The sequence below is a fragment of the Ranitomeya imitator genome, chromosome 2, assembly GCF_032444005.1.
Source record: "Ranitomeya imitator isolate aRanImi1 chromosome 2, aRanImi1.pri, whole genome shotgun sequence".
Taxonomy (NCBI): domain Eukaryota; kingdom Metazoa; phylum Chordata; class Amphibia; order Anura; family Dendrobatidae; genus Ranitomeya; species Ranitomeya imitator.
Window position 1 is genome coordinate 413,390,004 of NC_091283.1, and position 24,134 is coordinate 413,414,137.

The 24,134-nt window shown below is 40.8% G+C and overlaps 1 protein-coding gene and 1 long non-coding RNA gene across 2 annotated transcripts in view; one reads left to right on the forward strand and one right to left on the reverse strand.

The window, feature by feature from the left end:
* Positions 1-24,134, reverse strand: part of SDK2 (sidekick cell adhesion molecule 2) — an 839,306-nt gene that overhangs the window by 259,946 nt on the left and 555,226 nt on the right. The gene's annotated exons all lie outside the window — the stretch shown is intronic.
* The window catches only part of LOC138664227 (uncharacterized), a 194,607-nt gene that overhangs the window by 137,879 nt on the left and 32,594 nt on the right, over positions 1-24,134 (forward strand). The window contains exon 2 of the long non-coding RNA XR_011318308.1: positions 8,053-8,181. This is a non-coding gene — a long non-coding RNA (uncharacterized lncRNA). The remainder of the gene's footprint in view (positions 1-8,052; positions 8,182-24,134) is intronic.

Here is a 24,134-nt window from a genome sequence, read left to right on the forward strand (position 1 = left end):
GGGGGAGATGCAAAGTACAAGTGTGTATTTACAATTATGTATTTACAATCATGGTCCAGCCATCTTCAGGGGTTGGGGAATAGATGGAGATAGTGAATGGGCTACACACACACAAACATAACTTTGATTAGTGAAGAATAAAATAATGGCAAAAATGGTCACTTTTCGTCTGGTGACAAATCCTCATTTAAGGGGTTGTCCAAAATGGATAACCCCTATTTCTTTTCCCTGTTTGAGATAGGATGAAAATAATTTTCCTTAGAGAATGTTTCTTTGACCCTAAGTGCTCTTGAATGTGCCATAAAATAAATGACAGTCTAATCTATTGCAGGCTCTTCACGAAATATCAATATGGTCACCGATTTGAGCTGTATTAAGGGTTTTGCGCGAATTCTTAGACAATATCATGATGACAGACAACAAAAGCTGTTGGTTTTAACAGTTTGCCAATTCATACACATCAGAGAGTCTCCGTATCAAGATTTGTACTATGTATAAATGCAGAAAAGCTGCGTTTTACATTATGCATAATTCCTGGAGGAATCACAACGTGTTACCTGTAGTTTTCCCACAGGAGTTTAACCTACCGCTTTATCTTAACTCAATGACTTGCACAAAGTACGGCAAACAGGGCTCTGCTTCACCTGTGTAGTGGTTGTGCCACTTACACCACTTAAATAAATAAAGCTGCATTTAAGGACTGTATGTAAAACGCGTCGAGTTTCCTCGCCGTTGTCTAATTGCACTCCCCGAGGGTTCAAGGGTACATGTTATTTTTGCACGCAGCGTGAAATAAATCCTCTGCTTCCAGCAAACAAAGGTAACAGATAGGTCGAAATAATAAAAGCAGCAAACAGCTGCGGAGTCAACACTGCGAAATCTGCTGAAAAATAAATTAAAAATAGTAATTCAGTGTTAACAATTCATTTAGAGGTTAATGTGCTACGGTCCTTAATTTGGTCACCTCTTTGCTTCTCTTTAAGGTAAAGCCAGCTACTAATCAAGGCAAGTGACATGATAGTTGGTGACACGTGGCCGATGCCCCCTGACACTACTGCGCCCCTGCCCGAATTCATCGCACAGAGGTGACAAACAAGACATAGCATCTGTCGGCTGGGTGTCAATTCTCTACCCAGCATCGCTGTCACAAACGTTTTTCTTCCACCCACACTGTCATCTTCTCGTCTCCTACGCTTCACTCATTTTTCACTTTTTCCTTGATTCAAATTCAGTTTTACCCGAGCGGTGTGCAGGGCACAAAAGAGGCGACACACATTGACTTTGGTATGAGCTAGGATCTAACATCGCTATATGGTGACATCACAACCTGATTGTACCTATGTGGTCAATAAATACTGTAGGTGTGATCCAATATGATATCAAAATACTACTTCCCTTATCAATAGCTCTAGTTCTACAAATTACGGAGAGTGATTATGTCATTTCTAATTGTGATGTCATCACTGCACTGTTCAATAGGAAAACATACGTCATAGGGAATAATGTCCCATGACAATTACAACAAACGGTTATGAAATTAATTGGATGGTATCTTTACTATAAAAATGTCATTAGTCTGGCAAGGACTGAACCAGGAACTTGTTGGCTTTTCAACGTCCTGAATGGTGGGTTCAAAAAATCATAAGGAGTTTAAAAAGAAAAAACATCAGTTTTAATTAGGGAGTTTCAGCTCCGAAAACTCAGTCAGAACATACCTTTAAGATATGTACACACAAAGTTTTTTTCAGGCAGTTTCCACATGGAAATCGCCTGAAAAAGCGCAGCGAAACTGCTGCAAAAAGTGAACATAACGCACAGCAATGTAAAAATGACATTGCTGTGCATATGGTCAGTCTTTTTTAATGTATTTTAACTGCTTCATGGTTCGGATTCCGTGAATCTGTAAAAAAAGGTAAAAGAAATTGCATGTTCAGTCTTGGGTTGCTCCCACTAAAAAAATCACTCTGTAGTTATAGTATAAATTATAGAAAAATAGACATCAGTGGAGGAGCTGCTGCAATAAACTACGGGAAAATATCAGCGAAACTACTACAGGAAAAATACCAGCAGCACATGCCTTCAGAGTTGTGAGTTTTCTCTAAAGACCCCCATATACATTAGACAAAAGCTGTCTGTACCTGCTGTCTGTATATGGTTGGGTTTCCTTACAGACTATGCTGGGGAAAGAAAGATTAGGCGGACAGTCACGTAAACTGCTGCCATATGATTCTGCCAGTGACGCCGCTCTCCCTCTACAGAAAACAGATATGCTGGGCCGAGCACTGATGCCTATTGGAGAGAGACAACTGGCGATCATTTTTGGAACAGTTTCCTTATTTGTATGACCACCTTAAGTCCTAAGAGTCATGTTGGCACGCTCCCTATGATATAATATAGGTACTAACATATACATTATGGGTGCAACATCACCCCAAAATATCACAGCATACTGAAGCCATCCTAACAAAAAAATTGCCCATTTTTAGATGACATTTGGTAAGAAACTTTATATGACCACCTATTCTGATAGCCAATACCCAGCCATGGTTTCCTAACTCCATATAATCCTAGTATGGACGTCTAATGATTTCTGTAGCCGTTTTGCTTCACCAAAAGTCATTGAATAGAGTCCACTCCAAGAACTCAAACTTTTTGACTCTTAATACGGTCTTGCAGCTCAGAACTGATACTAATGTTATGTTTTCTTTCAGCTTTTCTTACACTTTATATGCCTTGTTGACTCCACTATTGCTTTTCTAAATGTTCTTTTTTAAGACTTCATAGAAAACCTAAATTATTTCTATTTTGGTCTCCTTGCACCATGTAATTTGTCTGCCCTCGTCAGGTTTGACCTCTAAATGGTGCCAAATGTGAAAAGAAGTAAAATTGGAGCCATGTGATGAAACGGTCTCAGCCTTCGACTCCGCCTTTTTCTTTCGCTCCCGTTCTTAAAAACAAGTTTTAATGCCTCTTAAATAAATGAACAGATACTAATGAAGAGTCTTTATTTCCTCACTCTTCATTTAACAAGTCGAAGTCTAGGCAATGTTCTCCAGGTCTGTCTACATTTTATTTTTTTGTTTCTTCCTCAAGTGACTTCATTTTGGCTCCTTTTCAGAAGCTGTTTTGGAAGCAGCAGGTACCGGCTCCTCCGCTCAAATGGAAGTTTGCTGCCAAGAAACTCATCTTTCTCTGGCTTTTCTCTCATGGAGGACGAATTTTCTTCATTACTGGGGCAAGGGAGGGAGACAGGAGGATGAGGGAGGCGAGAGAAAGAACAGGACAAATGCATTATGAGAACACTGCTGATGTCTTGTCAAGCCTCCATCTAGAACACGACATCTAGAGGGAGCCTTACTCAGAGGTCCGAAACATCTCAGAAGACAACCAGGACAAGTGTTCCCAACCAAGGCGTCCACGGTATAAAATATATATACAGTATATGCACTGCTCAAAAAAATGAAGGGAACACTTAAACAACAGAATATAACTCCAAGTAAATCAAACTTCTGTGAAATCAAACTGCCCACTTAGGAAGCAACACTGTTTGACAATCAATTTGACATGCTGCTGTGCAAATGGAATAGACAACAGATGGAAATTATTGGCAATTATCAAGACGCACTCAATAAAGGAGTGGTGCTGCAGGTGGGGACAACAGACCACATATCAGTACCAATGCTTTCTGGCTGATATTTTGGTCATTTTTGAATGTTGGTTGTGCTTTCACACTCGTGGCAGCATGAGACGGACTCTACAACCTACACAAGTGGCTCAGGTAGTGCAGCTCATCCAGGATGGCACATCAAAGCAAGCTGTGGCAAGAAGGTTTGCTGTGTTTGTCAGTGTAGTGTCCAGAGACTGGAAGCGCTAACAGGAGACAGGCCAGTACACCAGGAGATGTGGAGGGGGCCGTAGAAGAGCAACAAACCAGCAGCAAGACCGTTACCTCAGCCTTCGTGCAAGGAGGAACAGGAGGAGCACTGCCAGAGCCCTGCAAAATGACCTCCAGCAGGACCCAATGTGCATGTCTCTGCACAAACGGTTAGAAACTGACTCCATGAGGATGGTCTGATATCCCGATATCCACAGAAGGAGGTTGTGCTCACAGACCAACACCGTGCAGGATGCTTGACATTTGCCACAGAACACCAGGATTTGCAAATTCGCCACTGGCACCCTGTGCTCTTCACAGATGAAAGCAGTTTCTGAGCACAGTTTCACTGAGCACATGTGACAGACATGACAGAGTCTGGAGACGCCATGAAGAGCGATCTCCTGCCTACAACTCCTTCAGAATGACCGGTTTGGCAGTGGGTCAGTAATGGTGTGGGGTGAAATTTCTTAAAAGGGCCACACAGCCCTCCATGTGCTTGCCAAAGGTAGCCTGACTGCCATTTGGTATCGAGATGAGATCCTCAGACCACTTGTGAGTCCATATGCTGGTTCTGTTGGCCCTGGGTTCCTCATAACGCAGGACAATGCCAGAGCTTATTGTGGCTGGAGTATGTCAGCAGTTCCTGCAAGATGAAGGCATTGAAGCTATGGACTGGCCCGCCCATTCCCCAGACCTGAATCCGATTAAACACATCTGGGACATCATGTCTTGCACCATCTACCAACGTCACGTTGCACCACAGACTGTCCAGGAGTTGGCGGATGTTTTAGTCCAGGTCTGGGAGGAGATCCCTCAGGAGACCATCTGCCGCCTCATCAGGAGCATTCCCAGGCATTGTAGGGAGGTCATGCAGGCACGTGGAGTCCACACACATTACTGAGCATCATTTCCTTGTCTTGAGGCATTTCCACTAAAGTTGGATCAGCCTGTAACTTCATTTTCCACTTTGATTTTGAGCATCATTCCAACTCCAGACCTCCATGGGATATTAGTTGTGATTTACGTTGATACTTTTTAGGTCTTATTGTTCTCAACACATTCTACTATGTAATGAATAAAGATTTACAACTGGAATATTTCATTCAGTGATATCTAGGATGTGGGATTTTAATGTTCCCTTTATTTTTTTGAGCAGGGTATACAGTGGGGCAAAAAAGTATTTAGTCAGTCAGCAATAGTGCAAGTTCCACCACTTAAAAAGATGAGAGGCGTCTGTAATTTACATCATAGGTAGACCTCAACTATGGGAGACAAACTGAGAAAAAAAAATCCAGAAAATCACATTGTCTGTTTTTTTAACATTTTATTTGCATATTATGGTGGAAAATAAGTATTTGGTCAGAAACAAAATTTCATCTTAATACTTTGTAATATATCCTTTGTTGGCAATGACAGGTCAAACGTTTTCTGTAAGTCTTCACAAGGTTGCCACACACTGTTGTTGGTATGTTGGCCCATTCCTCCATGCAGATCTCCTCTAGAGCAGTGATGTTTTTGGCTTTTCGCTTGGCAACACGGACTTTCAACTCCCTCCAAAGGTTTTCTATAGGGTTGAGATCTGGAGACTGGCTAGGCCACTCCAGGACCTTGAAATGCTTCTTACGAAGCCACTCCTTCGTTGCCCTGGCGGTGTGCTTTGGATCATTGTCATGTTGAAAGACCCAGCCTCGTTTCATCTTCAATGCCCTTGCTGATGGAAGGAGGTTTGCACTCAAAATCTCACCATACATGGCCCATTGATTCCTTCATGTACCCGGATCAGTCGTCCTGTCTCCTTAGCAGAGAAACAGCCCCAAAGCATGATGTTTCCACCACCATGCTTTACAGTAGGTATGGTGTTTGATGGATGCAACTCAGTATTCTTTTTCCTCCAAACACGACAAGTTGTGTTTCTACCAAACAGTTCCAGTTTGGTTTCATCAGACCATAGGACATTCTCCAAAAACTCCTCTGGATCATCCAAATGCTCTCTAGCAAACTTCAGACGGGCCCGGACATGTACTGGCTTAAGCAGTGGGACACGTCTGGCACTGCAGGATCTGAGTCCATGGTGGCGTAGTGTGTTACTTATGGTAGGCCTTGTTACATTGGTCCCAGCTCTCTGCAGTTCATTCACTAGGTCCCCCTGCGTGGTTCTAGGATTTTTGCTCACCGTTCTTGTGATCATTCTGACCCCACGGGGTGGGATTTTGCGTGGAGCCCCAGATCGAGGGAGATTATCAGTGGTCTTGTATGTCTTCAATTTTCTAATTATTGCTCCCACTGTTGATTTCTTCACTCCAAGCTGGTTGGCTATTGCAGATTCAGTCTTCCCAGCCTGGTGCAGGGCTACAATTTTGTTTCTGGTGTCCTTTGACAGCTCTTTGGTCTTCACCATAGTGGATTTTGGAGTCAGACTGTTTGAGGGTGTGCACAGGTGTCTTTTTATACTGATAACAAGTTTAAACAGGTACCATTACTACAGGTAATGAGTGGAGGAAAGAGGAGACTCTTAAAGAAGAAGTTACAGGTCGGTGAGAGCCAGAAATCTTGATTGTTTGTTTCTGACCAAATACTTATTTTCCACCATAATATGCAAAAAAAATGATAAAAAAACAGACAATGTGATTTTCTGGATTTTTTTTTCTCAGTTTGTCTCCCATAGTTGAGGTCTACCTATGATGTAAATTACAGACGCCTCTCATCTTTTTAAGTGGTGGAACTTGCACTATTGCTGACTGACTAAATACTTTTTTGCCCCACTGTATATATATATATATATATATATTTGGAAACCAAAGCCAAATGACTCCAGGCCACTCATATTGGAACAGAAGTGCATCTGAATCTGATGGCTCATTTTTCTGTCATCGCTTGTACCTACTCTTCCATAAAGATGGATGTTTTGGATCATGGTCTTCCTTTCTGACACTTTAACACCACTGTATCCTATCGACTTGTGGGTTCAGTGGGGTTGTCTTTCATGAACAGTGCCACATTTATCCATGGGTTGTGCCTGGTATTGAAGTAAATGGTGTTAAGCTACAAAATTGCACACAACTTGTGGATCGGTGTGTGGCTGTTTTTACAACAAAGCAACTATATATATCTAATCCTGGAAATCCCTTTAAATAATTATTCCTAATGTAGCAAGATATCCTCTATCCATACTGATCAACAGGACTCCTACTGCTGAACTTCCTGCTATCATGAGTATTGAGCTTGGAGAGACCTCTCTTGAAAAGAGCAGAGGTGTCCAGGTTCGACCTCTGCCCAACCATTCATTGTCTCTGTGAGTGTCAGAAATAGCTAAAGTAGTCCCATAGACAATGAACAAAGCAGAAGCAATTCCACACCTTTCAAGACAGGGCTCTGCAGAGCATAGTTCTCAAGGAACGAGACTCTTGGAAAAAATTCGGACCTTTGGCAATCAGTATATTATCCCCCATACAATGGATAGGGAATATTTGTTATTTTGGAAATAACCCTTAATTAAGCCATAAGTAAAAAAGCAGCCTTGCCAGAAAATTACCCTATGAGGTTGACTGACCTTATGATCCTTAAGGAGCACTAAAGGTCCCTGCATGTGTCAATCTAAGGGGTCCATCCAACTTGTAATAGGTTGTCAATACGAAATATATCTACTTTTACATCTAACATCACTAGACTATCTCTAGTTGTTTTTGCTTTTTTTGTCTTTTTTAGATTAACTGGGATGGTTAAAAAGAAATATGATGGACATGGGGTGTTCATTAAACTAAAAGCTAAAAATTTTGAAAAACTTCTGCAGAAACAGAGAAACGTGCTGATGACAATACTTGGGTGAGACTTGTTTTTTGGTGGGTTGTGACTTATTTTGTGGTTTTATCTTAATTTCCGGCAAGCGCTTAGTGTACACTAAGAGAAAAAAAAAGTCTTTGTTCCAGCTCCTTAGATTAAATCTTAAAAATGTATTTAATCAATTAAAAATGACACAGTGTACACTAACAATTTCTGGGCATCAGCCATCACTGGCTAGTTAAAATCAACCAGTAGCACAATAAAATGTCTCCGCTAGCCCTAGACTAATCCATTGTCTTCAGACATTGATGCACAATGGTGTTTGTTTCCCTTCTTTCAAAACATTTATTAGAAGCTCTGCTACAATTTGTTCTTGTTTCTTTGTTTTTATGAAGGTGGATGCAGAAAAAAACCTGGAACCTTGAGCGTTGGGATAAAATTTATATCTATCTGCACCAAGGACGTATTCGCTTTGTGTTCATTGTGCTGAAAGTCCCGAAAGGCTCTCCTATCTCGCCTCTCAGGTCTGTTCACTATAGTTATAACCACAAGTGTAAATTGTTGTAAAAAGTGTGCAAAATACACAAATCACGTTTTGGTCAACATCCTGCCATGTGAATGGTGCTATCTGCTGGTGGACATACGGTGCATAATAATACAAGCATACAGTAATTTTATGGCAACTCCAGATGTCACGGATCACACCGTGCTGCCACCAATTGTCACGTACCCGCTTCTCAGCACACAACTTGGGGTTACGCCTGCAAGGGTTAATCTATCTCCCCTCCCTCAGTCCAGCATTCAACCTCTGTCCTACGCTGTAATGGGAGCATAAATCACACATCGACCCAGGCCACACACCCGCTCATACACGCCACCACCACTCACCAAACACACAGATGATGAGTCCCGGAAATATTACTACCACTGTCTGCCAATCATAAGGCTCACACAGTTTAAGGCTATGGATTCTTTAGAATATATAAGGTTCAACTTGTTAAAGTTTTATGCTTTAATACAAAAAGGTACAGTGCTTACAATAAAGAAAAAGGTATAAAAATATGGTAATAAAAAGACACACAAATATGCAAAACAGTTATAAATATAAACAGGAGAAAACTTCCAGAAATAGCTAACTTTGTAGTCTGCTTTCTGCTCCCTGAGGGGGAGTGGATATGGACTGGATCACATCAGCTTGGCTGCTCTCAATCTGTGAACAACTTTGTATGCGTACAAGCTTAATTTATAGAGATACTCTGAAGGTCAAATTTCTAGACCAGTCTCTTAGGTTAATATTATAATTGCTTGTTTTTGATTGGACCACGGCCGCTCCCCCTATGAATATATTATTTTCCTCTGAACACTCTTTGCCTAAAGGTTCTCACAGATAGATAATGTCAGGCTGTAATTGACATCTCTTTTCCAAAGAGCTAGACGGTGTGAAATGTTTCCCCTTCTTCCTGGTTCCCACAAGACCCCCTGTCAAGATTGAAGACAGTAGACTGCCTTCTCAAGATACATATGTTGTGACCTTTGTGAGACCTGCAATCTCAGGACGGATGTTAAACTACTGTTGGTTACACATATAAACCTATACATATTTCACTACACACATATATACCTATACATATTTCACTACACCAGATATATGTCATTGTTTTATAAATTAATATTAGGATTTGTGGTGGTCTTGAGCCTCAGGTAAAAGGCTAAGTTTCTGGTTTTGCTAAGGCAAAATACAATGCTACGTCTTGGCATTTTACATACTGTATGCACCAAGAGAGCTCCCAGTGTTGACTTTAACCATTACATAGTCTCTAATTTATCAGAAGAGGTCCAAAAAGAGTGTCCCTTTTGCCTCCGCCTGGATGGTATATGACTACATCTTATTTAGTTACCTAAAACACAGCAGACTTCACAGCAGAGGGGTGCCACTAAAAAGATATTCCATGCGGTATACATTTCTTTCCGTAAATGGGCCACTAGGTTGGATGGAATCCACCACATCCATCTGGACAGTTGCCAAAAATGCTATGCGTACGTAGCCTAACATCTGAAGTCACATTACATAGCTCATCAAAGAGTTAGACATTGACTTATAAGGTAGCTACCTCCAATAGGTGGCACTTCTGTAAGAGAGCACATTTGTACATTTAAAATCTGGAATAAAAAAGAGGATATGCCATCACTAAAAGTGGCCAGCTATTGCTTTTATTTTATCCTTGCAGCTCCCTTGAGTTTGTTTTTTTTTTGGCGGGGAGGTTGGGGGATATGTGCTTATTAAGCTAATCTTTATAGCAGTCTCCAAAGGGGCATTGCTCTTAGTTTAATTATGCAAAGGAGCTTAAAGACATGCCTCCACAGAACCCTGTGAGAAACGCCCCCTAGGTAGAAATTAAAACAATATATTGGGTGCGCTATGTAAAAAAAGAGGCAGGAAGGGATATAAAGGAAGGAAGGAAAGGATGAAAGGAAAGGAAAGAAATGGAAGGATGAAAAAGAAGGGAAGGAAGGTAGGAAGTTCGGAAAGTAGAAAGGAAGGAACGGTAGGATGTAAAGAAGGGAAGGAAAAGAAGGGAAGGATGTTGGGAAGGAAAAGAAGGGAAGTTAGGAAGGGATAATGGAAGAGAAGGATGGCAAGGTAGGAAGGAAGGAATAAAGGAAGGAAGGAAGGAAGGAAGGAAGGAAGGAAGGAAAAAAGGGGAGAAGGAGGGAGGGGGAAGAAAGTAAAGGAATAGAAGTAAGAAAGGAAGGGAGAAAGGAACAAAGAAACGAAGGAAGGGAAGGATGGTAAGGAAGGGAGGGTTAAAAGAAAAAGGTAAAGGAAGAAAAGGCAGGAGGAAAGGAAGAATGATGAGGAAAGCAAGTGAAAAAGGAAGGAGGGAAGTAAGGGAAAGCAGTAAGTCGATGGTAGATACTCTGGGAAGCAGTTAGTATAAATTAATTGCATAAATTGGCTATGCTTGACCTGTTGGCAGGTCCTGTCTAAGGGGAACTTACAACTACACAAAATAAAATGTGATACCATTGGAAAAACATGTCTTTGGTTATATCAACAGGGTTTTGAATTGGTCCACAATCAGGGACATAGATTGCTATCTATCAAGGCAAATGATCAGGGTACTAGAAAAAAAGAGACAACGTGTCTCTATTCCTTGGCATTTGTGTACAGTGATTAGACGGATGTGATATATCACAGCACTACATCCCACCATGCTATAGCCTCGGACACAGAAACACGCAATGATGAGTGATATAACCCCTTTGCATACAAATGATTTACAGTGAGGGGAGAGTAAAATTAGAAACCAGAAGTTTCTGTCTCCTTTGCTTTCCACTGATCATCTCAGCAGCCATAAACCTTAATATCCTCTGGGCGTCTGGTGAATAATTTACACTAATCCATGTCCTATTTGTTCCAGTTGCAAAACAGATGCAAGTAATTTGACAACAAAACCAAACTTGGTGCTCCCCTGCCACTTTCGCTCCAGTCTCCCTAGCAACATGGTGCGAGTTACCAGCGGCCCCGGTCACATAGACTCCAGTCCATATAGTTTCTCCTCAATCTTTTTCTTTTAACAGTGAAAACACTCTATAAACTTAAGTTTTAAGAGAAAATAGTACAAATAAAAAGTAATAGTAATCAGTAGAAAGAAGGTGCCACTGACTAATTTATTAAGATGATTATGGAGGGCCTAGTTGTATTAGCAACTGAAGATTTATACATTACCCAGCTCTCCTGGATCCAGCATCAGGCTCCCTCCTCCTGCTCTCTACGATTTTGGGTGTGTTGAGATGCCATGGTACCACTGAATGCTTAGTTGACATCATGTTTCATGATCATGACCTTAGAGGCACGCTCAAGTGGCAAATGCTGCTTGAGTGTTCAAGTAGTTGATGCCTCATTTCACTGCTTAGGACCTTGTGACAAACCTGGCTCTGCAACATCACTGAGACTCTGCTATTCCACTGGTCAGCCCCATCTGGGACATTGTGCCTTACCCAGCTCTATCACATTGCTGGGACTCTGCTATTCTACATGTCAGCTCTCCTATATTCCTGAGTCGACTCCGTACCACTGGACTCTGTAACAAACTGAGCCTTGCAAAATCAGCAAGACAACTCTGCCACAGTATTGTGCAGCTCTACCAGTGTCTGCTCTTCTTCATCAGATCCTGAGATTCCAATTTGCTTCTCCTGCTACCATTCTGCCATCGCAGATTCCGGTTCTTCCCGCTGCACCAATGTCATCTGTCCGTGCTACATAATGTCTGCTCATGTGCACCACGAATGTTGCATGTGCCTCTTAAGAAATTTGGCACAAATCATTCCTGATGTCTTTTTTTCCATGAACTGGTATAAAAACTGCCATTCTTAGTAAATAGGGGCCAACATTTTTCATTCCTTTACCAAACCAAGGAATAAGACCAGCATCTATGTTTTGGCAGTGAAAAAAAATCAGTATGTATCACCTGTCTTTCCGGTTTAGTGGTGCTCGGTGAAACCCATTGCTAGAAAGTTGAACAAACATGTTCTTCTGGCAGGAGCAATATTTTCAAAATTCATCGATTTAAAACTCCTTCCTATTGAATAATTATGAAGGCTTAAAATAAGATTGAGTTAGTTGATCCAATCCTATAAAAAAATGGCTGTCATAACTTCCGAACCAACAGCAACCATCAAGTAGCTTAATAAGGGTGTTAATTCTGGCCTGTTGTGAAAAGGTTAAAGGACGCCTATTAGAGCAGAATAGACTCCTGACACATAGAGAGCAAGGTCTCGGGAAAAGTTCCTTGAGCTGAGCCTGGCTGCTCTCGCTCTCATTTTATATTTATCCCCTCTGTTATTAATTTATGACTTGTGTCCCACGATAATTCCTTGCAAGAAGAAGCGAGCCAGTGTTTAGATCCTGCAGCGATCCCGAGCCCCCATACTCAGGGGCTTTCACTAATCATTATTCATTCCACCCTTAACTCTAGCAGAATCTTTTAATATATTTATTTAAGGGCCACATCCTGGGAAAGGAGGAAAATTTAATACATCTTAATTTAAAGACAAGGCTTCCATATTACACACTAGGGTTAATTTACTGTGTATGTGCAGGATGGCATCCAATAATTACAGGACAGCTACTCTGCATTTATTATAACTAGAAGGATAAAAAAAAATGTGGATGGGTTAAATCATAGAATTAAATGGAACAATTTACATTTTTCTTCACTGGTAATTAAAGACTAGCGATGCTGTAATTAAACGTGAGGAGTCAACAAATGTAAACTGAGAGATGTTATATATAGACCTGCCTGGGAGCCGAAGGAAAAATGAGATATAATAATATAATTTAAAAAAAAAATTCAAATAATAAAAATAATATAATAATATAACAACATACAATAAAAACTAATTTAATAAATATAATATAACATATAATAAAAAAATAAATCAAATAATATATAAAAAATAATATAAGAATATAACAACATATAATAAAAAATATAATACCATATTATAAAAATGATATAATAAAATATATAAAATAATAATATAACAATATAAAAACATGTATACTGAAAGATTTATACATAGAACTGCCTGAGAGCAAGTGAAAAAAATGATATAATAACATATCAAAAGTAAATATATAAAATAATAAAATAACATAATATCATAATGTAAATACACACATACATATATATATATATATATATATAAATAAATGTAATAAAAATAATTTACTATATAATTGTCTAATTCTGTCTGTTTGGCTGTAACGGAAATCCCACGTCGCTGATTGGTCGCGCCAGCCGCCCGCGACAAATCAGCTACAGGCGCAGTTCTGTCAGTCACAGTGCCACGTAGTTCAGTCACGCTTACTGAATAAGTTCTGTCAGTCACAGTGCCACGTAGTTCAGTCACGTTTACTGAACAAGTTCTGTCAGCCACAGTGCCACGTAGTTCAGTCACGTTTACTGAACAAGTTCTGTCAGTCACAGTGCCACGTAGTTCAGTCACGTTTAGGCTGGTTTCACATTTGCGTTTTTTTTTTGCGTTTTTGCGTTAAACGCAAAAAAACGCATGCTTTTTTCCCCCCTATATTTAACATTAAAAACGCATGCGTTTTTTTGCATGCGCTTTGACGCGTTTTTGCAACGAATGCGTTTTTTCTCTGCATGCGTTGTGTTGCAGAAATGCAACATGTAGTAATTTTTGCGGCGTTTTTTTTGCCACAAAAAAAGCATGCGTTTTTTCGCGGCAAAAAAACCTATTGATGTCTATGTAAACACATGCGTTTTTAAGCACATGCGTTTGTTTGCATTAAAAACGCATGCGTTTTTATAAAAAAAAACACAGAAAACACACTGATATGCCACCCCCCACCATAAAGGTGATAAAGGGATCCTAACCCTAAAGGGACCCTAACCCTAACCCTAACGGGATCCTAACCCTATCCCTAACCCTAACCTTAACCCTAAAGGGATCCTAACCCTAACCCTAACCCTACCCCTAAAGGGATCCTAACCCTATCCCTAACCCTAACCCTACCCCTAACCCTAATCCCTTTAGGGTTAGGGTTAGGATCCCTTTAGGCTTAGGGTTAGGATCCCTTTAGGGTTAGGGTTATGATCCCTACCCCTAACCCTAACTATTTCTGTTTATAGTGGGTTTTTTACTTTATTTTGATGATTGGCAGCTGTCACACATTTCTCAGCATGCGTTTAAAAAACGCAAACGCATGAAAAAACGCATGTAAACGCGTCAAAACACCGCGTTTTTTTCACCACATGCAAAAACACATGCGTCAAAAAAAACGCAGCGTTTAGGGTGGTTTCACACTTGCATTTTTGTCTGCAGCGTTTTTTGCACAAAAAAAGCATGCGTTTTTTCCCTATATTTAACATTGAAAACGCATGCGTTTTTTGTGTACGCGTTTGGTCGCGTTTTCAATCGCATGCGTTTTTTTACTGCATGCGTTCATTTTCAAAAATGCAACTTGTAGTATTTTTGAGAGGCGTTTTTTGGACACAAAAAAACACATGCGTTTTCATGCGTTTTTTTGGGGTCAAAAACACATTGGAGTCAATGGGAACGCATGCGTTTTTTTGTGCATGCGTTTGCATGCGTTAAAACGCATGCGTTTTTAAAAAAACACACTGATAAACCACCCCACACCATAAAATTGATAAAGGGACCCTACCCCTAACCCTGCCCCTAACCCTACCCCTATCCCTACCCCTAATCCCTTTAAGGGTAGGGTTAGGGTTAGGATCCCTTTAGGGTTAGGGTTAGGGTTAGGATCCCTTTAGGGTTAGGGTTAGGATCCCTTTAGGGTTAGGGTTAGGATCCCTACCCCTAACCCTACCCCTAACCCTAGCTCTTTCTGTTTATAGTGGGTTTTTTACTTTATTTTGATGATTGGCAGCTGTCACACATTTATCTGCATGCGTTTAAAAAACGCAAACGCATGAAAAAACGCATGTAAACGCGTCAAAACGCCGCGTTTTTTTCACCACATGAAAAAACGCATGCGTCAAAAAAACACAGCATTTGCACGCGTTTTTTCACCATGCGTTTTTTAAAAACGCATGCGTTTTGAAACGCAAGTGTGAAACCAGCCTTACACGCGTTTATATGCGTTTTTTCACCATGCATTTTTTTTTTAAACGCATGCGTTTTGAAACGCAAGTGTGAAACCAGCCTTACTGAACAGGTTCTGTCAGCCACAGTGCCATGTAGTTCAGTCACGTTTACTTAAAGGGAACCTGTCACCCCGAAAATCGCGGGTGAGGTAATCCCACCGGCATCAGGGGCTTATCTGCAGCATTCTGTAATGCTGTAGATAAGCCCCCGATGTTACCTGAAAAAGGAGAAAAAGACGTTATATTATACTCACCCAGGGGCGGTGCCGCTGCTGGTCAGGTCGGATGGGCGTCTCTCGTCCGCTGCGGCGCCTCCTATCTTCATTACAAGACGTCCTCTTCTGATCTTCAGCCACGGCTCCGGCGCAGGCGTACTTTGCTCTGCCCTGTTGAGGGCAGAGGATAGTACTGCAGTGCGCAGGCGCCGGGCCTCTGAAGTTTCCGGCGCCTGCGCACTGCAGTACTATCCTCTGCCCTCAAGAGGGCAGAGCAAAGTACGCCTGCGCCGGAGCCGTGGCTGAAGATCAGAAGAGGACGTCATGGAAAGAAGATGGGAGGCGCCGCAGCGGACGAGAGACGCCCATCTGACCGGACCAGCAGCGGGACCGCCCCTGGGTGAGTATAATCTAACGTCTTTTTCTCCTTTTTCAGGTAACATCGGGGGCTTATCTACAGCATTACAGAATGCTGTAGATAAGCCCCTGATGCCGGTGGGCTTACCTCACCCGCGATTTTCGGGGTGACAGGTTCCCTTTAACAAGTTCTGTCAGTCACAGTGCCACATAGTTCACTCATGTTTACTGAACAAGTTCTGTCAATCACAGTGTGAGGTAGTTCAGTCACATTTACTGGACAAGTTCTGTCAGTCACAGTGCCACATAGTTTACTTACGTTTACTGAACAAGCTCTGTCAGTCACAGTGCCATGTAGTTCAGTCACGTTTACTGAATAAGTTCTGTCAGTCACAGTGCCACGTAGTTCACTCATGTTTAGTGAACAAGTTCTGTCAGTCACAGTGCCACGTAGTTGAGTCACGTTTACTGAACAAGTACTGTCAGTCACAGTGCCACGTAGTTCAGTCACGCTTGCTGAATAAGTTCTGTCAGTCACAGTGCCACATAGTTCACTCATGTTTACTGAACAAGTTCTGTCAGTCACAGTGCCACATAGTTCACTTACGTTTAATGAACAACTTCTGTCAGTCACAGTGCCATGTAGTTCACTCATGTTTACTGAACAAGTTCTGTCAGTCACAGTGCCTCGTAGTTCAGTCATGTTTACCAAATAAGTTCTGTCAGTCACACTGCCACGTAATTCAGTCCCGTTTACTGAACAAGTGCTGTCAGTCACAGTGCCATAGTTCACTCACGTTTACTGAATAAGTTCTGTCAGTTACAGTGCCACGTAGTTCAGTCACGTTTACTGAATAAGTTCTGTTAGTCACAGTGCCACGTAGTTCAGTCATGTTTACTGAAAAAGTTCTGTCAGTCACAGTGCCAAATATATTATAGTGTCGATGTACTTCTTTCATCCGATGATTTATTTAAATACAGTTAGATATTCATGTAATGGCTTGTATATTTTGATGACCTGTTTAATAATTTCGTCCAGTTGTTATAAGTTCTATGAGCAATAAAATTTAATGATAATGTATTTATTTTACCCAGAAAATCCTGTGCATTCATTGCATTATTCTTAAATCTTCATAAATAAACTACATACATATTCTAGAATACCCGATGCGTTAGAATCGGGCCACCATCAAGTAATTTAATAAATATAATATAATAACATATAGTAAAAAAAAAAAAATAAAACAAACAACATGAGGATGCTGTGCTGTGATTGGCTGTTGTGGGCAGAGAAGATTTTCTTAACCCAGCTTCCAAAGAGGGCAGTTGTGTCCATAGCATCCAATTATAGCATATCTTTCATTTCACCTCAGCAGTATAAAAAATGAAAGTTGTGCTGTGATTGGTTGCTATGAGCCGTAAAGACAGATTGTTTTAGTCACAGTTCATAAGAGTGTGGTGGTGTCCATAGCAGCCAATCAGAGCACAGCTTTCATTTTACCTCGGCAGTATAAGAACTGAAAGATGTACTGTGATTGGTTGCCATGTAGAGCAAAAGCAGATTTTCTTTCACAGTTCATAAGAGTGTGCTTACCATAATTCATTTTAATATTTAGTGGTTCTGGTGGATTAAGCTTCTGTTTGTAACAACATAATCAAAATGGCTACAAGGGGGTATCATAATTCACCTGAAAACTTTTACATTTGCGGTTGTTTTTTAGTGAAGAAACAATGAAAGAACATTACGGACTTCATTAGAAAAGTGTATTATGCGTACTTTGGTGTAAAACTAGGTGATCAGGAAAAGTCGTGGGCTCCACATGTAATGTGTTCAGTTTGTATAGAGGATTTAGAGTTGTGTCTCCTTATCCATATAAATGGCCCACCCAAAAAAGTTTGCCTCATCGCTGAACATAATGTTCTGCTTAAACTAAGGGTCCTGTTCAAATTTTTCTTTTGCCCATTCTGAAAATTCAGCGCGCCGATCTGGGTCATCCTCGTTCAGATGCTGCAGCTGCTGGATTTTGTAAGGGTGCAATTTGTGAGTAGCTAATATCCGCCGAAGGGATGTTCCACTGATGTTAGATCGGCACACTGAATTTGTAGAATGGGCAAAACAAAAATTTGAACAGGACCCTCAGTTTACACAGAACATTATGTTCATTGATGAGGCAAACTTTTTTCGGTGGGCCATTTCTATGGATTAGGAGACACAACGCTAAATCACTAATGTGGCCTCTTCCTTCTCAGAATTGTGGGGGTCCCAGAGGTCAGACATCCACTCCTTCCAAACTAATTGCCCATCCTGTCACTAAGGTACAAGTTAGAAGACCCCCTTGAGGCTTCATAAAACAAAAACAAAAAAATATTTCTTTTTTTGTAATTAAATGATACTAAAATTGATAAAAAGTGATTTTTTTTCCACAAGCTTTACTATCTCTCTAATTTCTGATTTCCTCATGTACCGTTGGGTAGATACTATGGGTAGCTCTTGTAATAACAAAGGAATGATAAGCCGCCATGACCTGCGTCGTCCCACAGTGGCACAGAGGCATCATCCATCTTTCCTTTTAACACCAGTGAAATATAATACTGACCTTCTACACCGTGGTGACAGGTCCTCTTTAAGTCATGGTGGAAATCTTTCGTCCTATAGACATTGATATATTCCACCAGTTTAAAGAGCCTGTGTTGCTGACAAAAAAATGAAAGCAAATTGATAACACGGGTCACTTCCACATACTCCATATGGATAAAATACTCCGACTAATTTGTTACACACGACGTCTTTACTTGACAGGGAACGAACGTGTTTCTATCTTTCCCTGTAATGAAATACCAGATTCCATATTCCATTAGGGAAAAGCAGAAATTTCACCCGACAGCTGGTAAACACCGCGCGCCGAGTGGATCTATGGTAATAGACTGTATAAATTGTTGATAAGAGTAAAGTGAATAGTTACATATTCACACATAGGAATTTTTCCTTTTCGGCTGAGAGGTACTGGAGACGTGGATTCATGGACACAAAGATATAAATTAGCCATGGATGTTGGCATATTTTCTGTAGTATGGATTGCATTAGAAATGTAACCTCAAGATAAGAGCTTAGCTATACTTTGAAGAGGAATTACAAAAATTACAAGTATATATAGGTGGAGAATATACAATAATATATAGGAGGCAGCATCAATCCACATCCAGTGACCAACAGCTCAATTCATTCTTGCGTTTTTGCCTTTTTTTTGTCTAGTTTTAGGTGTTTTTCACCTATTTTTCATTTTTGTCTTACCCTTCTTTCAATTTTTGCCATTTTTTTAAAGCCTATTTTATGTGTTTTTCTTTTTTTGTGTGTTCACCATTGTGGGCAAGAGTTTGGGGTTTCCAGATGTTTTTGGTTGATTCATCAATACCAACTTTTTCAAAAACTTGCAAAATTTGGCACAATTGTTCTCTAATTCCTCTCCCTTGAGAACATTTATATATGGTTGTTATTTTTTGAGCTGAGTTAGTAAGACATGTGACTTTTTGAGCTAAAAAGTCCCAAAACAGGTCAAAGGCAAAAATAAGGTGCATGTTTGTAAAGTGCAAAATACAAGAAAACTGTGAGCCATTTTGAAGAACTTGGCAGCAATAAAACCCAACAAAAACACATGACTAAAAAAGAAAAGTGACTTGAAATTGGGCCCGAAGTGTTTTCCATTAAATATTCCACCAAAAAATGGAATCTGTGTAAAATACTGACCATATAGAAGAGATTGAGCCCCATCATGGTGCTGTGTTCTGCCACCCAGAACAGAAGGACCAGATTATAACTTAGACAGTTGCACACCATTATTCTGATTACCCAAATGTAGATCCCCCATTATTCTTATAGTTTTGGCACTGGCACTCCACTATTATGATTACCCCAGTGTTGGTGCCCCATTATTCTTATAACATAGTTACTGCTGCACCATTATCCTGATGACTGAAGTTTTAGCACACCATTATTCTTATGAATTGGGTTCTGGCACACCACTACTCTGATGACCCAAGTGTTACAAACCATTATTTTTATACTAAGTTAATGGACCACCATTATTTTGATGACCATTATTCTGATGACCCAAGTATTGTCTCCCCATTTTTCTGATAACTTTGTTAATATAATACTGAGATGACCCAAGTGTTGGTGTACCATTATTCGGACAGTCATTAATTAGAAAAAATTAATTGTTCTCAAACCCCAGAGATTTTCATTACAACACAGAGCAACTACAGACGCACAAAAATGTATGTTTCTGACCCAAACGTAGTATAATTCTGGTTTAGAAATGATAAGAAAAGCTTTTTACTCTGTAATGTCAATGATCTCTCGGATTTGTAACAATTACAGCATGTCCAGGATTTTTCAGAAATACTTCTGGGCAGACACATGTATCCATAAAATCACAGCTACATGTTTGTAATGGGAGCCAACACTAAGCAAATCAAGGGATATTTGGTCACTGCTCGTATTGGAGACAGTAATAAATTTAGCATCAAGTCTGGATGATCCCGAGGCTGCAGAGTGCCATACTAAGCAGTGAACTGTGCTGGAAGAGGAGTGTGACCTCCAACATCCACTGTTATGGGGGAAGAACCACACGGTAGGGGCTTAGCTCCATGATACTGACTCATTTAGTGGGAGAAAAAAAAATATAACATTACGTCATGCCTGATAAGACCAGATCTGTGCTCCATATTCTCAGTCAATTTTTTGAGCTTCAGAAAAGCCACATGGTGCAATATAATGGTTTCCTTGATTATCTCTGATCAGCGGCAATTCAATTTACCATGCAGGTGACTAAAGATTTCCTTTAAAGAGATTCTTCACCTAAATATATTTTTTAGAAAAAATTGATTAATTCTGCAGCCTGAGTTGAAGAATGGCAGGCTGTAACTACGTCCAAGGAAGAATACATAAAAGTGGCATTCTAAGGGTATGTTCACACGTTCCTGATTTCCATCCTTTTTTTTTCAGGACTGTTTTTTAAAAAACTACAGCTCTTGGCAGAAAACGCAGGTCCTTTTTTTGGTCCTTTTTTGGTCCTTTTTTGATGCGTTTTTTGATGCGTTTTTTGATGCGTTTTTTGATGCAGTTTTCTAGCCAGAGTCTGTGTGTTTTCTAGGAATTTTTTTAGGGTTAAAATGGCTGAAAATACCCTAACCCTACCCCTACCCCTAACCCTACCCCTAACCCTACCCCTACCCCTAACCCTAACCCTACCCCTAACCCTAACCCTAACCCTACCCCTAACCCTACCCCTAACCCTAACCCTATTCTAACCTTAGTGAAAAAAAAAAAAATTCTTTATTTTTATTATTGTCCCTACCTATGGGGGTGACAAAGGGGGGGGGGTCATTTACTATTTTTTTTATTTTGATCACTGAGATAGGTTATATCTCAGTGATCAAAATGCACTTTGTAACGAATCTGCCGGCCGGCAGATTCGGCGGGCGCACTGCGCATGCGCCCGCCATTTTGCAAGATGGCGGCGCCCAGGGAGAAGACGGCCGGACGGACACCGGGAGGCCGGGTAAGTATAAGGGGGGGAGATTAGGGCACGGGGGGGGCATCGGAGCACGGGGGGGGGCATCGGAGCACGGGGGGGTGACATCGGAGCACGGGGGAGGGGCATCGGAGCATGGGGGGGTGGGATCGGGGCAGCCACACTCCACCCACGCACTTCCGCCCGCTTCCCCGCACTTCCTGCTGCAGCGGTTCTGCACCACGAACCGCAATAAAACCCGCAGATCTATTTTTGATCTGCGGGTTTTACTGCGGGTTTGACCTCACAATGGAGGTCTATGGGTGCAGAACCGCTGCTGTTTTACAAAAAGAAGTGACATGGTACTTCTTTTTTACCGCAGCTAATCAGTGCGGTTTTTTTTTTTCAATTCAGGACCATGTGCACAGTGGGTCCTGTTTTCCATAGGGTACAGTGTACTGTACCCTGCATGGAAAACAGCCGCGGAACCGCAGCGGCAAAACCGCTGCGTTTCCGCGGTAAAAAACGCACTGTGTGAACATGGCCTTATAGGAAGAATACATAAAAGTGGCATTCTTATAGGAAGAATACATAAAAGTGGCATTCTTATAGGAAGAATACATAAAAGTGGCATTCTTATAGGAAGAATACATAAAAGTGGCATTCTTATAGGAAGAATACATAAAAGTGGCATTCTTATAGGAAGAATACATAAAAGTGTACTACTGTCTTTGCATAGGAAAAATAGTTTCCAATAATTGATCCTAGTTAGATATTTGTGAGGAGCGGTACTTTGCTAAAGTGTAAATATGAACTGTGAATGCATGAAGTAGAGGTATGATGCAAAACACTAAAAGTAAAAATAATAATAAAAAAGTGGTACTGTGCTGCTGTCTATGCATAGGAAAAATGGTGTCCAATAATGGACCCTAGTTATAGGATGTGAGAAGTGATATTGTGTTACTATGTAAATTTGAAGTGGGAATGCATGAAAAAGTTTAATGCAAAACACTAAAAGTAACAGCAATACAAAAAAGTGGTACTGTGCCACTGTCTGTGTATAAAGAGGAATAAAATGTGGAATGTGAAAAGTGGCACCGTGCTTCTGTGATATACTACATGAAGAGGATAATTAGTGCACAGTAATAGAATGTATAGGCTACCCAAAGTTATACTGTGCAACAATGTATTTATTTTGAGGAAAATGAGTGTGCAACTTTGCTATATAAGCTATGAGAAGCGGTACTGTGCTATGGTGTAGATACAGTTAGGGCCAGAAATATTTGGACAGTGACACAAGTTTTGTTATTTTAGCTGTTTACAAAAACATGTTCAGAAATACAATTATATATATAATATGGGCTGAAAGTGCACACTCCCAGCTGCAATATGATAGTTTCCACATCCAAATCGGAGAAAGGGTTTAGGAATCATAGCTCTGTAATGCATAGCGTCCTCTTTTTCAAGGGACCAAAAGTAATTGGACAATGGACTCTAAGGGCTGCAATTAACTCTGAAGGCGTCTCCCTCGTTAACCTGTAATCAATGAAGTAGTTAAAAGGTCAGGGGTGGATTCCAGGTGTGTGGTTTTGCATTTGGAAGCTGTTGCTGTGAGCAGACAACATGCGGTCAAAGGAACTCTCAATTGAGGTGAAGCAGAACATCCTGAGGCTAAAAAAAAAGAAAAAATCCATCAGAGAGATAGCAGACATGCTTGGAGTAGCAAAATCAACAGTTGGGTACATTCTGAGAAAAAAGGAATTGACTGGTGAGCTTGGGAACTCAAAAAGGCCTGGGCGTCCACGGATGACAACAGTGGTGGATGATCGCCGCATACTTAATTTGGTGAAGAAGAACCCGTTCACAACATCAACTGAAGTCCAGAACACTCTCAGTGAAGTAGGTGTATCTGTCTCTAAGTCAACAGTAAAGAGAAGACTCCATGACAGTAAATACAAAGGGTTCACATCTAGATGCAAACCATTCATCAATAACAAAAATAGACAGGCCAGAGTTAAATTTGCAGAAAAACACCTCAAGAAGCCAGCTCAGTTCTGGAAAAGTATTCTATGGACAGATGAGACAAAGATCAACCTGTACCAGAATGATGGGAAGAAAAAAGTTTGGAGAAGAAAGGGAACGGCACATGATCCAAGGCACACCACATCCTCTGTAAAACATGGTGGAGGCAACGTGATGGCATGGGCATGCATGGCTTTCAATGGCACTGGGTCACTTGTGTTTATTGATGACATAAGAGCAGACAAGAGTAGCCGGATGAATTCTGAAGTGTACCGGGAGATACTTTCAGCCCAGATTCAGCCAAATGCTGCAAAGTTGATTGGACGGCGCTTCATAGTACAGATGGACAATGACCCCAAGCATACAGCCAAAGCTGCCCAGGAGTTCATGAGTGCCAAAAAGTGGAACATTCTGCAATGGCCAAGTCAATCTCCAGATCTAAACCCAATTGAGCATGCATTTCACTTGCTCAAATCCAGACTTAAGACGGAAAGACCCACAAACAAGCAAGACCTGAAGGCTGTGGCTGTAAAGGCCTGGCAAAGCATTAAGAAGGAGGAAACCCAGCGTTTGGTGATGTCCATGGGTTCCAGACTTAAGGCAGTGATTGCCCCCAAAGGATTTGCAACAAAATATTGAAAATAAAAATATTTTGTTTGGGTTATGTTTATTTGTCCAATTACTTTTGACCTCCTAAAATGTGGAGTGTTTGTAAAGAAATGTGTACAATTCC